The sequence below is a fragment of the Gossypium hirsutum genome, chromosome D11, assembly GCF_007990345.1.
Source record: "Gossypium hirsutum isolate 1008001.06 chromosome D11, Gossypium_hirsutum_v2.1, whole genome shotgun sequence".
NCBI classification, from domain to species: Eukaryota; Viridiplantae; Streptophyta; class Magnoliopsida; order Malvales; family Malvaceae; genus Gossypium; species Gossypium hirsutum.
Window position 1 is genome coordinate 60,061,520 of NC_053447.1, and position 7,135 is coordinate 60,068,654.

Sequence of the window (7,135 nt, forward strand, 5' to 3'; positions counted from 1 at the left end):
TTCCTTTCTTTGAAATTCTATGGCCTAAGACAATCCCTTCCTTAATAATAAAATGGCATTTCTCCTAGTTAAAGACAAGATTCATCTCATCGCATCTCTTTAGTACCTTAGCCAAATTACTCAAACAGATATCATAAGTGTTACCAAAAATAGAAAAATCATCCATGAAAACCTCAACGATATTTTCAACAATATCGGTAAATATTACTATCATGCATCGTTAAAAAGTTGCAAGTGCATTGCATAAACCAAAAGGCATTCGCCTAAAAGCAAACACACCATATAGACAAGTAAAGGTTGTTTTATGTTGATCCTCTGGGGCTATAACCATTTGGTTATATCCCAAATAGCCATTTAAAAAATAATATAATTCATTACATGCCAGTTGATCTAACATCTGATCCATAAAAGGTAACGAAAAATGGTCCTTCCGAGTGGCTTTCTTCAGCAACGAAAAACGGTCATTCTGAGTGGCTTTCTTCAGCTTTCTGTAATCAATACAGATTCTCCAACCAGTAACAGTTCTTGTTGGAATCAATTTGTTGAGCTTATTTTTAACAATTGTGATTCCACCTTTCTTCGGCACACACTGCACCGGACTTACCCACGAACTATCTGAAATATGATAGATGATTCCTGCATCTAACCATTTGATCACTTCCTTCCTCACAACTTCTTTCATAATAGGATTGAGCATTATTTGCCTATCAATTCGAGCTCTTTCACCTTCCTCTAAAATAATTTTGTCAATGTAAAATGAAGGGCTTATACCTCAAATATCAGCTATGGTCCAACCAATTGCTTTCCTAAATTTCTTTAAAACAGCAATCACTTGTTCCTCTTGATCTTTCGCTAGTTCTGCTGAAATAATCATAGGCAAAGTAGAATAGTCACCTAAATAAACATATTTCAAATGGGAAGAAAGTACTTTTAGTTCGAATGTAGGTGGTTATTCGATTGATAACTTGGGTTGCACAAATTCTATGATTTTTAACTCCAACGGTTCAAATCGTGTGGATTGAATAAAATTTCTCAAATTGGCTTCCATCAAAGCCATGTTTTCTTCACCTTCTTCATCTTTCAAAAGGTTAAACTCTAAGGCTTTCTCCAATGGATCTTCCTCAAAATTGCTTTCCATAGAAACCAAGGTTTCTATTTCTTCCCTAACTAAACACTCTTCTACCAGGTTGGGAAATTTCATCACTTTAAGAATGTTAAAAGTTACCTGGTCGTCTTGAACTCGCATAGTGAGTTCACCTTTCTGCACATCAATTAACATTTTTCCCGTGGCTAGGAAAGGTCTCCCAAGGATAATTGGCACTTCCTTATCTGTTTCAAAATCTAAAATAATAAAATCAGCAGGAAAAATAAATTTATCAACTCTTACCAAAACATCCTCAATCTTTCCTTTGGGATATGCTAAAGATCGATCTGCTAGCTGAAGCGTCACAGTTGTAGGTCTTACTTCACCTATCCCTAACATCTTGAAAATAGACTTAGGCATCAAGTTCATAGTTGCTCCTAAGTCACACAAAGCTTTACCACAGTAAGATTCACCAATGTTACAAGGTATATAGTAAAGCTTCTTGGGTCTCTCAATTTCAGTGGCAGTTTGTTCTGTAGGAATGCACTGCACTCCTTTGTCAAAGCAATAGTCTCATATTCACTCAGTCATTTCTTCTTGGATAGTATACCCTTCATAAATTTCACATAATTCGGCATTTGTTCTAAAGCCTCCCCCAACGGAATATTGATGTGTAACTGCTTCAGAACATCCAAAAACTTCTTACATTGCACCTCTTGTTTCTGCTTGTGTTGCTGTAATCTTTATGGATATAGAGGTGATGAAACTTTAGGTTGAATCAGACAACTTTTCTAAGTAGGCAAATTTGTATTCAAAGAAGATGTTAAAGTATCTGAATTTACTAGGTTAGGATTTACCTTATCAGCCTCTACAGATTCTGACTCTTTTGGTGTAGAAACTTCAACATGTGGTTGACTTCCCTCCTTTTCAACATGTCATCATCGACATCAATCAATCGGGGTTCCAGAGTCTTACCACTTTGCAATGCCACTACCTTGATATTTTTTTTACCCAAATTCGTTGGATTTTCAGTATTGCTTGGTAAGGTTCCTTACGGTATATTACGAAGCTCTGTAGCTAACTGACCCATTTGGTTTTCCAAAATTTTTAGTGTTACTGCTTGGCTTTGGATCAAAGCGTCATTCTTTGCAATGTACGCTTTCAACAAGTTCTCCAAACTATTTGATGCCTTAGCTTGAGGTGGTTTTAGAGCTTGCTGATTAAAACCTTGAGATTGATTGGGTCTTTGCTGTAATAAGTTGTTGTTCGATCCATTTCCTTGGTTGCTCTAATAAAAGTTAGGATGATTACGCCATGAATGATTGTAGAAGTTGGACTGGAGTCCTTGTCCACTCTTATTTTGATATTGGTTCCCTACATAGTACACTGACTCAGGATTTGATGGATAATTTTCAAAAGAGTGACCATCCCCACAGTACACATAGGAAACCACTTCAAATAGACTTGGCGGCTAAGCTGCAAAATTATTAGTACTATTAGTGGTTAACTATTTTATCATAGAGAAAATAGACGATACCTGAGCTAATAACGAAGCGAGGGCGTCAACTTCATGAACTCCGGCTACACGTCTTCCTGAAGTTGTTTGATTTGTTGGCCATTGGTAGTTTTTACTCACGATCCTCTCGATGATCTCATAAGCCTCATTAAAAGACTTAGACAAAATTGCATCATTCGCGGAAGCATCTACCATCAACCCTGTATGTGCATTGAGACCATTATAGAATGTCTCCAACTGGATACAATGAGGAATCCCATGATGAGGACACTTACGAAGTAACTCCTTGAATCACTCCCAAGCCTCTTTCAAATACTCGTCATCCAATTGTTGGAAAGTTGTGATCTCGTTCCTCAACTAAGCATTTTTGCTAGGTGGGAAATACTTAACCAAAAATCTCTCTGCTAATTCTTGTCATGTAGTTATGGAACTTGGCTACAATGAATTAAGTCATGCTCGTGCTCGATCTCGCAAAACAACTTCAACCTCAGTACATCTTTAGTCACACTGGTTATCTTGAATGAATCACTCACTTTCATAAACAATCGAATGTGGAGATGTGGATCTTCCGTGGGCATACCACTAAATTGGCCCACCATTTGTAGCATTTGGAACATCATTGATTTTAATTCAAACTGGGTTACCTGAATATCTGACCTTCTAATTCATGGGTTTAACTCACTGAAAAGTAGCACAGCATATTGTCTGATGCATCGATCCCTATCATCGGCAATGAGGATGGGATTTCGCACATGATCGGCTTCATTACCTTGGTCTTGATTCTAATTTCCAAGGTCCATCTCGATTTGTCATTGAGTTGTTTATTCACGTCTTTTTTGTTTGAAAGTTCATTCAATTTCAGGGTCTACAGGGAGTAAATCGATAATTCGATATGTGCTCATAAACACCTGAGAAGAAAATCTCAAAAATTGAAAAGAATAAGTTAGTACTGTTAGAAATAAATCAAATTGAAAATAAATAATTTCACGAAAAAATGACTATGGAAACAGTTGACAATCCCCAGCAATGGCGCCAAAAACTTGTAACGCTAGGGTTTGTGCAAGTGTACACAGTCATTATCAAGTAATAAGTAAGTATCGAGTTATCGTCTCCACAAGGATTGTATTTGTGCTAAGTCACTTAATTTGTCAAATTATACTAACAATTTCGTAAAATTAAAAACACAATATAGTTGAGAAGTGGTGATTAAAATATATTAAACTAAATGCAATAATCCCAAATGCAAATTGTCCTATGTACGCAAACTATATGAATGAAATAGATTTTAGTAAAATTAAACAAAATTTGCAACAATTTTAACGTAAATAAACTAAGACAATTACTTTAATTAAACTCAACTTATTATCAACATGCTTAATAACATTTGGAAAAACATTCCATGGCAACTCGATCTTTCAAGAGTTTGGAAACCAAATTAGGTCCTTTAGAAATCCTTTACTTAGTAAATACGCATTTTACTGATCCTTATTTATTAAGGGTTTCTTAGCATTCGTGTGAGGTAATAGGGACGTGTTAGTTTGTAACATTTTAATCACACAAATCTAAAAACTATGTAGATAACAGAGCTTGGTTAGAGTTATTATGCAACCTTCGGGAAAATCTTCGATTTCTTTAACTCTTCAAGGACATTGTGTAATTAAACCAAAAAATGGTTTATGACATCCATGTGCAACCAAATTTTGGGTTGACTTGGTCCCCAATTTGGACGGGTTTGCAGTTAGAAGAAAATTCTCAGACCTCTCTAAAAATAATAGATAGTTTAGAGGACCAAATAATATAATTTAACCACTTTAATTAATCAATTTATTTAATTAATTAAAACCCAATTTATTAATGAAATATTTAAAATGAATTATTAAATATAAATTTATATTTTATTATTTAATTTAATTATGCATGGCCCACTTTATAGCTTTAAAATATAATATGCTCAAATTAATATAAAATAAGTCATTTTATGCATGAAAATTATATAATAAAGTATAAAATCACATTTTAATAATTTCTCTGTCTTAATTTCATATTTTTGTATATTTCATTAATTTATTAAACAATTACTTGGTTTGAACAACAAATTTAAGCAAAAAGGTGATGAATTATATAGGAAAAATCCTATATATTTTTCAATTTACAAAAGGGTATATGTATGAGAGTATGTCCAAACTCAACATTATTAATAAGAATAAAATTATTATTTCTGCTTATATGGTTGAATCTTTTTGTTTATGGCATTATAGATTAGGTCATTTGAATTATAGAAATTCGAATGACATGTATAAGTTAGATTTAATTCATGTTTTTAATAATATTATTGAAAAATGAGACACATATATGTTGACTAAAATTACAAGAAACCTTTTCCCGAAGGTTAAAAGGAAAACAAAATTGCTTGATTTGATATATAGTGATTTATATGACATGCATAATACTTCTATATTAGGTGGAAAGAAATATTTTGTTACTTTTATTAATAATTGTTCTAGATATTGTTATGTATATTTATTGCATTCAAAAGATGAAGCATTTGATAAATTTAAAGTTTATAAATCTAAAGTTGAACTTCAGTGTGAATCATTTATCAAGTGCTTAAGATCAGATAGAGGTGGAGAATACTATAATCCAAGTTATTTTGAATCCACTGGAATTGTCAATCAAATTTTAACCCTTTACACACCACAACAAAATGGTGTAGCTAAAAGGAAAAATAGAGTCTTGACTAAAATGGTAAATTCAATATTATCATATTGAGGTCTTGGACAAGGTTTTTGGGGAGAAGCTATTCTAACACCTTGTCATATATTGAATAGAGTTCCTAATAAGAAAACTAAAATAGCCCCCTATGAATAATGGAAGAAAAAGAAACCAAACCTTAATTATTTGAAGGTTTGGGGTTGTAGAGCTAGTGTCAAAGTTCCAACACCTAAACGTAAAAAGTTAGGTGAAAGAGGAATTTAATGCATATTTATAGGATATGCACATAATAGCAAGGCATATAGGTTCATGGTAATTGAACCAAATGGTTCATTTTCAATTAATACTATTATTGAATCAATAGATGTTATTTTTGATGAAAATAGATTTAATTCTATTTCAAGACAATTTCAACCAAAACAATTGATTCATTCTTCAAATGAGAATGAGATTCCATTGGAACAAATTGATAATAATGATGAATCTTGTCAAGAATTAACAAGAAGTAAGAGGATTAAAAAGGTTAAAGATTTTGGACCAGATTTCATTATGTTTCTTGTAGAAGGACCAAATTTTGGACCAGATATTGCATTTACTGTTGGGAAATTAAGTAGGTACACAAGTAATACAAATATTTTACATTGGCAAGCTTTAAATAGAGTACTTAGGTACATAAAGAAAACTATTAAATATGGATTGTGTTATAATGGATATCCTCCAGTTTTAGAAGAGTATTCGGATGCTAGTTGGATTACAAGTTTGGAAGATCATGCATCTACTAGTGGCTGGATCTTCATTCTTCTTGGAGGAGTCATTTCTTAAGGTTCCAAGAAACAAACATGTATTACTGATTCCACCATGGCAGCAGAATTTGTTGCACTAGTCGCTGCATCTAAAGAAGCAAAATGGTTAAGAAATTTGCTTTATGATGTACCTTTATGACCAAAGCCAATTTCACCTATTTCTTTCTGTTGTGATAGTGAAGCTACTCTAGCAAAGGCATATAGCCACTTATATAATGGAAAGTCTAGACACATTAGATTAAGACATAGTTATGTCCGACAATTAAGCTCTGATGGAGTGATCACTATTAATTATGTGAGGCCATGTGAAAATTTGGAGGATCCTTTGACAAAAAGTCTTCTTAAAGATGCAGTAAAAAGGACCTCAAAAGGGATGGGACTCAAGCCCATTAATTAAAGTCACCCATGATGGAAACTCGACTCAACGCTTGGTATAACATCAAGTATTGAGTTCAATGAGACAAATTATATTATTAGTATGTGACTGTTAGTGTAACAGCCCGATTTTGGGTCTAGTCGAAATAGTGGTTTCGGGACCACAAATTCGATGAGGAAAATTTTATTTTCATTATATTTTATTATATTTTTATGGTCTACAATTTTACAAAATTATTCTGTGAAAATTTCGTACGAAAAATTTGACGTTTGGGCACTCAATTTAATAAAAAGGACTAAATCGTAATAAATGCAAAACTTGAGTTCTAGAAGCTAGAAGTATTAAATAGCTATATAATTTTTAGTGGAAGTCCTTATGTGATAATTATCCCATTAATAAGTTAGTGGAAGATATTTGTTTGGTATTTTCGAAATTAGTTTGAAAAGAAAAGGGCAAATTAGTAATTAAGTTAACAAAGGTACAATAAGACAAAATTTAAAAGCTATCATCTTTTTTCTTTCTTCTTCAATCATTTATGAAGAAAATGGGCAGCCATGGATGAGCAAATATTCGGCCAAGCTTCTATCACCCATCTAGGTACGATTTTTGTCCCGTTTTTTAATGATTTTTACGTTTTTGGAGTC

The 7,135-nt window shown here is 32.9% G+C and overlaps 1 non-coding gene across 1 annotated transcript; it reads left to right on the top strand.

The window, feature by feature from the left end:
* Positions 1-2,853: 2,853 nt before the first annotated feature.
* On the top strand, positions 2,854-2,959 carry LOC121223907 (small nucleolar RNA R71). The gene has a single exon (XR_005921374.1). It is a non-coding gene; the product is annotated as a small nucleolar RNA R71 (small nucleolar RNA).
* Positions 2,960-7,135: the final 4,176 nt, after the last annotated feature.